The 8,493-nt window shown below is 49.1% G+C and overlaps 1 protein-coding gene across 1 annotated transcript in view; it reads right to left on the reverse strand.

Moving 5' to 3' along the window:
* The window catches only part of FAM131A (family with sequence similarity 131 member A), a 38,136-nt gene that overhangs the window by 6,746 nt on the left and 22,897 nt on the right, over window positions 1–8,493 (reverse strand). The window lies entirely within an intron of this gene.

Below are 8,493 nucleotides of genomic sequence, written 5' to 3' on the forward strand. Positions count from 1 at the left end.
AGTAAAATATGAGCGGCCGACTCCACCTGTTCTAACAAGCAAGAGCAAATTCTCTGGTGCATGGGAGTCCGGTTATATCCACCATAAAGTACTGCTGAGGGTAACACATCAAGCTGGGCTCTAGTAAATGCCCATCTATGGTTAGGGTTTTTTATGAGTCCAAGGTAAGATGCGGCATTTAAACTAGGTCCCAGCTTTAATCTCTGATAATAGGGGGAAATAAATGTATTAAGATTAGCTGTTGTAGATTTCCCGGGTTGTGTGGCCGTGGTCTTGGCATTGTGGGACCTGACGTTTCGCCAGTAACTGTGACTGGCATCCTCTAGATGTATTTATTTATTTATTTATTTTATTCAATTTATACCCCGCCCTCCCCGCGATGCGGGCTCAGAAAGATGGCGTACTCTCTGTGTCAAGGTGAGAAGAAGAAAAATGGTAGGCAGGTAATTTATATCTACTCAGGAAGGTGGGGTAGGGCTGAGTCATTATCTTGTAGGCGTCCCCCAGGCTATGAACATGCTAATGGAGGAGCTTTCCTGAGGAGGTTCTTTTGTATATGGATTTGCTGTTTCCTGTATGTATTAAGACTGGAACTGCACTATGAATAGGAGTACATAGACCTTGGTACCTTTAACAAGGGTTGAATATTTGTAATACATTTTCTTGCAATTTGCTCACGTTTTTTCCCCTTGTATTTATCCTCTTTCCATGAATCTCTTTGCTTATTTATCCACCTGGAGGTTGGCAACCCGTTTTGCAATACCCCCTCGAGGATGACCTGGCATCAACCTTATTAATTATTTTTTTTAAGGCACCAGGCTTTTAACGGATGAGCTCTGCCTCTTAAACATTTCATGATCTGCTTCTGACCTGATGTGCATATTTGGAGGCTGTTATACCCAGCCTCTTTTAATGGTTTGTTTTTCCAAGATGTGTTTTAATGGCGTGGCTTTGTTTTATTTAGTGGCTTCTAAAACGGCGTGGTGTTTCGTTTTTTTTAATGGTTGCATTTCACCAGCTTTGTTCCATTGTCTTAGTATCAGGGTCCCTAGTCAGGTCACACCACACAGAGCTTCATAAGAAGACAACTGTTTATTAGTGGTTCCAGTACTAAAGAACACGTGTACAGATTGTGTCAGGAACAGCCTTCAGTATACGGGCCTCTGAAATCAAACATTCCGCCCCCCCCCCCCCAAGCACAAGGCAATGGATATAGTTCGTGCGTGCAGCAGAGCAAGTGGGCAGAGCAACCGAGCTCTTAACTTTCCCAGCCGTAAAATTGGTAGCTGGAACATCTGCAAGGTCAAGCATAAGATTGTCCACCTTAACCTGGCCCTGGAAGAGGGAACATCAGTGGTTCCCGGGGCAGACGATGCTGAGGAATAGAGCAGTGGAAATAGAGCAGTGGTATACGCCATCTTGTGATATAACATCTAGAGCACTTTATTTATTTAGTAATTGGTTAATGTGATTTTATTTGTACTGTAGTGATCTTAAACGATTTTAAATATGTTTTTATATTGGTGCATGCCTCTCTGTAAGCCGCCCTGAGCCCGTGCTGCGGGGAGGGCGGGGTATACATTGAATTAAATAAATAAATAGATAGATAGATAGATAGCACACAGTAGCAGGGCAGGAGAGAGCTGAGAACGAGAAGGAGATTACCCCTCCACATTCCAGACCTATGACAGGGCTACCTGACACTTAGTTATAAGTTGCCTCGATCAGCCCTTTAGAGAAGCTGCATATACATCTTCTGAACCAGCGGTTCCTTACCTTCTTGGTTTGGTGACCCACAAGTCCAAATGTACTTGGTATGGTGACCCAGCCAGGGCTGGCCTAAGGGGTTTTTTGGCACCCTAGGAAAACTATGACCTGCGCCCGTCTAGTGAAGTATACCATTTTCTACAGAGGCTAACCTGGGGCAGTGTCTGCTCTGTATCCTTGGTGCTGGGGGGGGGACTTTGGGAGGGCTTCTGGAGTTCTGGCCCAGCTGGTGGACCTCCTGATGGCAGTGTGGTGTAGTGGTTAAGAGTGGAAGACTCTAATCTGGAGAACAGGGTCTGATTCCCCACTCTTCCACATACAGCTGCCGGTGTGACCTTGGGTCAATCACAGTTCTCTCAAGAGCAGTTCTGGAGAGAGCTCTCTCAGCCCCACCTACCTCACAGGGTTTCTACTGTGGGGAGAGGAAAGGAAGGAGAGTGTGAGCCACTCTGAGATTCCGGGTGAAGGGTGGGGGATAAATCCAATCTCCTCCTCCAACTCCTCCTCCTCCTCCTCTTCTTCTATGGCAGAGTAGGAATTCGAACCTGGGTCCACCAGATGCAAGTCTGACACTTTAACTACTACACCATGCTGGCTCTCCTGGCACAGAAGACATTCTGAAAAAAGCATTAATATCAGAATAATTAAGTGCCTGGCTTATGGCGACCCCTCACAAGGTTTCCAAGGTGAGAGACAGACAGAGGTGCTTTGCCCTTGTCCACCTCTGCCTAAGCAGTCCTCGTCTTCCTTGGGGATCTCCCATCTGAACACTAACGACGGCCAGCCCCTACTTAGCTCTGATGAGCTCAGATGAGTCCAGGCTACTCAGGATGCCAAAGAAAGCATTTTGCGTGCCATGCCGCCAAGCTGCTTCCAACTTATACCGACCCTATCAATCAGTGATTTCCAAAATGTCCCATCGTTAACAGCCTTGCTTGGGTCTCGCAAACTTTCTTGATTCAATCGATCCATCTCCTGTTGGCTCTTCCTGTTTCCCTGCTGCTTTCGACTCAAGAACATAAGAAGAGCCCCGCTGGATCAGACCAGTGGTCCATCTAATCCAGAATCCTGTCTCACTGACACGGTGGCCCAGCAGTTCCTCTGGATGGCCAACAACAGGGCACAGAGGCTGAGGCCTTTGTAAGAACATCAGAAGAGCTGGATCACACCAGTGGTCCATCTAGTTCAGCACCCTGTCTCACACACTGGCCAACCAGTTCCTTTGGAGGGCCATCAACAGGGTGTAGAGGCCAAGCCCTTCATAAGATCACCAGAAGAGCCCTGCTGGATCAGACCAGTGGTCCATGTAGTTCAGCATCCTGTCTCTCTCAGTGGACAACCAGTTCCTCTGGAGGGCCAACAAAAGGGCACAGAGGCCGAGGTCTTCATGAGAACATAAGAACAGCCCTGCTGGATCAGACCCATAGTCCATCTTGTCCAGCATCCTGTCTCACACAGTAGCCAACCAGTTCCTCTGGATGGCCAACAACAGGGCACAGAGGCTAAGGCCTTCGTAAGAACATCAGAAGAGCTGGATCACACCAGTGGTCCATCTAGTTCAGCACCCTGTCTCACACACTGGCCAACCAGTTCCTTTGGAGGGCCATCAACAGGGTGTAGAGACCAAGGCCTTCATAAGATCATCAGAAGAGCCCTGCTGGATCAGACCAGTGGTCCATCTAGTTCAGCATCCTGTCTCACACAGTGGCCAACCAGTTCCTCTGGAGGGAGGGCCAACAACAGGGCACAGAGGCCAAGGTCTTCATGAGAACATCAGAAGAGCCCTGCTGGATCAGACCAGTGATCCCTCTAGTCCAGCATCTGTCTAACATGCAGGCCAACCAGTTCCTCTGGATGGCCCACAACAGGGCACAAAGGCTGACGCCTTCCCCTGATATTGCCTCCTGGCTCTGGGATTCAAAGGATTAGTGCCTCTGAATGTGGAGGTTCCCCTCAGCCACTATGGCTAGTAGTCATCCATCAACTTATCCTCCATGAATCTATCTAATCCCCCCTTTAATGCTGTTTATTGCTGTGTCCATCACAACCTCCTCTGGCAGCGAATTCCACATTTTAATGACTCTCCGTGCAAAGTAGTACACATTTCCTAGCATTATTGTCTTTCATTTCTTTTTACAAGGATGCTGTTAGAAAGCAGAAGAGCAAAGCCAGACATGACCATTGGCAACCTTACTTGGCATTGCAGGGTCACTTCTGGATCCTTGGAACCCATTTCAGACTCAGTTCTGCCAGCCAGTAGCTGGAAAGCAGAGTGCCTCTGAGCAGGAGTCATTTAGTAGAAAAAGAGGTGCAGGAGCTCATTCGCATAACTCATTCGCATAACTCATTTGCATATGCCACACCCCCTGACATCACCGGAAGTGTGTCAGAAAGCAACACCCACCGCTCAGGCTCCACTGGGCTGTTTTGGATTGCTAGCTATTGGGGGGGGGGAATGTGCAGATCTGCCCTCGCAGAGGAGGGAGAGCTTGTACCTGAATAAAACATGGTCTTAAAGGTGCCACTGGACTGTTTTGGGCTGGGAGGCCGGGGGGGGGGGCTCTGCAACTTACCTGGCTGCTTCTTGCTCTGGCTGAGGGCTGCTGGGAGCAGGGGGTGGGGCTTGTTGCGTGTGCCCGCCCCCTGGGCTCTTTACTGCCGGGCCTCCGCTCCTGTGCGCTCCTGCAGGAAATGACCCCTGCTTATATCACATACAATCCTTGTTAAGACAGACTTGAATTAGGAGCACTATGCCACAGAAATAATTTCAGAAGTCTTCCATCTGTGTAGAATTTATGTGTGAGGATTCTTTGGGAAAGACAAAGAGATGGGCTGAAAGTAAACCGGGGCCCTGTCGGAATCTTTCACGTGCTGCATTGTGCAATAGAACATGCTGTTGTTTGTTTCAGTGGGTTGTTGTAAAGAAGTAGACAATATTGTCTTTTGGAGTACTTGTATTGATACAAATAACAAGGATTGGATGTGATATAAGTTCTATTGAGCACCATTACATTATTCATAAGTAAATTTAAAGACGAGTCTGTGCATATTTGTTGCCATCGATTGCTGTATATTTTGTTCATATTGGGTTCAGAAACGGTGGCTCAGGGGGCTGGGTGGCGTTGCCAACCTCCAGGTGAGCCTGGAGATCTCCCAGCGTCACAGCTTGTCTCCAGACCGAAATAGCCGCTTTGGAAGGTGGACTCTGTGGCCTTATATCCCTGCCGAGGACCCTCCCCTCCCCAAGCCCCGCCCTCTCCAGGTTTTGCTTCCAAATCTCCAGGAATTTCCTGGCCCAGAGTTGGCAATGGGAAGGAAGGAAGGGAAGCCACCTGCCCAAGTGATGCTCGATTAGACTCCCGATCTGTTAGAACTCAGACCTCATGGGCGAGAGGGTCCGATTGGCTTTGTGCTCGGGACAATGTGCCTTTAATGTGGAGGATTGTCTGTTTGCAATCTGGGCATAGCGCAGGGGTCACTGGGGCAGGAAGGTAGTTGTCCTGCATTGTGCAAGGGGTTGGACTAGATGACCCTGGAGGTCCCTTCCAGCTCTACATTTCTATTTATCGCCAGTTGGGGTTCCTTTTGATGCCAGCCTGAGCCGTTGATGAGGTGTTTCCCCAGAGAACCGGTTTGGTGTAGTGGTTAGGAGCGCAAACTCTAATCTGGGAGAGCCAGGTTTGATTCCCCACTCCTCCACATGCAGCTGCTGGTGTGACCTTGGGCCAGTCACAAGTTCTTTCAGAGCTGTTCTCTCAAGAGCAGTTCTCCAAAGAGCTCTCTGGGCTGTTTTGGATTGCTAGCTATTGGGAGGGGGGAATGCGCAGACCTGCCCTCACAGAGGAGGAAGAGCTTGTACCTGAAGGCGGGCCAGGGAGGGGGGCTCTGCAACTTACCTGGCTGCTGTCAGATTCCACAGCCAACAACTGAGTACACGCTTATCAGAAAGGTTATACTTTATTGCAGAGCTATAGATGCAGTAACAAAGTCACTATTAAGAATGGCTTAATGGGATATAGGGTATTTGTATGCACATACACCCTTCCTTAGGCCAATTAGCAACATTCCCGCACGCGGGAGAAGAAGCCCCAGGCCGTTAGAGCCAAAGCTGGGAACCGAAAGCGCTCCCACGGTTCTCTGAATCCCAGACACTACACACCACCTGCGAGGCCATAGATAAGTAAGCGTTACAGAAGCAAAGAAGGAATGCAGCGGTACTTGGTACACAGGGCAAGCGAGCACCCCACCCCCAACCATTATGGCAGCATAGCTGACAGCTGCTTCTTGCTCCTCGTGGCCTGACTGAAGGCTGCTGGGAGCAGGGGGCAGGGCTTGTTGCATGTGCCCGCCCCCTGGGCTCCTTACTGCCAGAGCTCCGCTCCTCTGCACTCCAGCAGGAAATGACCCCTGCCTCTGAGCATACACAGAGTGCCAGGCACACACCACCGTGGCCCTGCTCTATCTAAATCCCTGCCATGTTTGCAAGAGCAAAGGGTCCAGAACCACATCTTTTGTTAATTTTGCTTGTCAGCAAGCAGCAAAGCCTGTGGTTAAACCGGAGCCACGTGTGCGGCTAATTTGGGGCTGCAGATGCCTGCCTGCGTCACTCCGGGGGGGGGGAGGTGGTCACTCCCAGCTTCTGACCATTTGCCCACAGTTGCCTCGCCAAAGATGCTGAAAGCACACAAAGAACACTGTGAAGATTCACCTACAAACAATGTGCGAACCAAATAAAGACTATTATAAATTCGTATGTCATTCGATTTATATAAACTTCAAGAATCTTATATACTAGAATGTGAAAACTTCCAAAGTGCACTCTAAACACGTACGACACAATGTCAGAGAACTGAACACATCCATTGCACAGCTAAATCCGAATCATAAAGGTTACTCAGTTCAACAGCAGAACAGATTTAGAGTCCAGTCGCACCTTAAGACCAACAAGGTTTTATTCGGGGTATTGAATTCGTCGGTCTTCTTGGTCTTAAAGATGCCACTGGAGTATAAATTTGTTCTGCCGCTTCAGACCAACACGGCTGATCACCTGGATCAATTCAACAGGTAAGTCTTCTGAAAAAATAGTGACTCGCTCGATTCAACAGGTAAATCTTCTGAAAAAATAGTGGCATCAAGGCCACCTGAAACTTCTCTGTTCCACAAATAACAATTCACCAGCAAGCATATACAAATCTTCCAGTAGACTGTGTAGCTTCAACAGGTAGGTCTTCTGAAAATGACAATTCACCAGCAAGCATATTCAGGGGTCATTTCCTGCAGGAGCGCACAGGAGCGGAGCTCCGGCAGTAAAGAGCCCAGGGGGCGGGCACATGCAACAAGCTCCGCCTCCTGTTCCCAGCAGCCCTCAGTCAGAGCAAGAAGCAGCCAAGTAAGTTGCAGAGCCCATCCCCCGGCCCCCCGGCCCAAAACAGTCCAGTGACACCTTTAAGACCAAGTTTTATTCAGGTACAAGCTCTCCCTCCTCTGCGAGGAGAGATCTGCACGTTCCCCCAATAGCTAGCAATCCAAAAGAGTCCAGTGGAGCCTGAGCGGTGGGTGCTGCCATCTGACACACTTCCGGTGATGTCAGGGGGTGTGGCATATGTAAATAAGTTATGCTAATGAGTTATGCGAATGAGCTCCTGCATTTCTTTTTCTAAGAAATGACCCCTGAGTATATACAAATCTTTGAGCAGACCGTGTAGCTTTCCAGCAGACTAACATGTTCCCCAGGTTAAATCTTCTTCTTCTTCTATGGCAGAGTATCAAGAGTCAAGAATAATCATTTTCATATGGAGCTCACAAGCTCATCAGAATTCTCATTGCTTCCCGTAGTCATAGTCGAGGCGCTAACTGCTTCACACTCAGATGGGCTGGTAGAAGCTCTGGCCAAAGATGGGGCAGGACGGCCTAGCGGCACCGCCAGCAATTCCCTACTAAACACACTAAGCGTGACCAAAAGACGGTCAGGGGGCTCCTGTCCCTTTAAGATCTGCATGGAGAAGAAATGGGGGGAGCAGGAGACCGTCCCCTCCAGGATTTCCTTGTCAAGGTCATTGAAGGAAAGGGTTGGCAGCTCTGGACTGGGAAATTCCTGGAGGTGTTGTGGGTGGAGTCTGCGGAGGGTGGGGTTTGGGAAGAAGAAGAAGATGAAGATGAAGAAGAAGAAGAGGAGGAGGAGGAAGAAGAAGAAGAAAAAGAAGAAGAGATTGGATTTATACCCCACCCTTCACTACCCGAAGGAGTCTCAGAGCGGCTTCCAAACTCCTTTCCCTTCCCCTCCCCACAACAGACACCCTGTGAGATAGGCGGGGCTGAGAGAGCTCTTGACAGAAAGTGCTCTTTTTCAAGGACAGCTCTTATCAGAATTACGGCTTCCCCAAGGTCATCCAGCAGGTGCAAGTGGAGGAGTGGGGAATCAAACCCGGTTCTCCCAGATTAGAGTCCGTGCACTTAAATAGTACACCAAACTGGCACTCAAGAAGAAGAAGAGGAAGAGGAAGAGGAAGAAGAAGAAGAGGAGGAGGAGGAAGAAGAAGAAGAAAAAGAAGAAGAGATTGGATTTATACCCCACCCTTCACTACCCGAAGGAGTCTCAGAGCGGCTTCCAAACTCCTTTCCCTTCCCCTCCCCACAACAGACACCCTGTGAGGTGAGTGGGGCTGAGAGAGCTCTGCCAGAAACTGCTCTTTTTCAAGGACAACTCTTATCAGAACTGTGGCTTGC

This window comes from Gekko japonicus, unplaced genomic scaffold, assembly GCF_001447785.1.
Source record: "Gekko japonicus isolate JY-2015 unplaced genomic scaffold, Gekko_japonicus_V1.1 scaffold238, whole genome shotgun sequence".
Classification (NCBI taxonomy): domain Eukaryota; kingdom Metazoa; phylum Chordata; class Lepidosauria; order Squamata; family Gekkonidae; genus Gekko; species Gekko japonicus.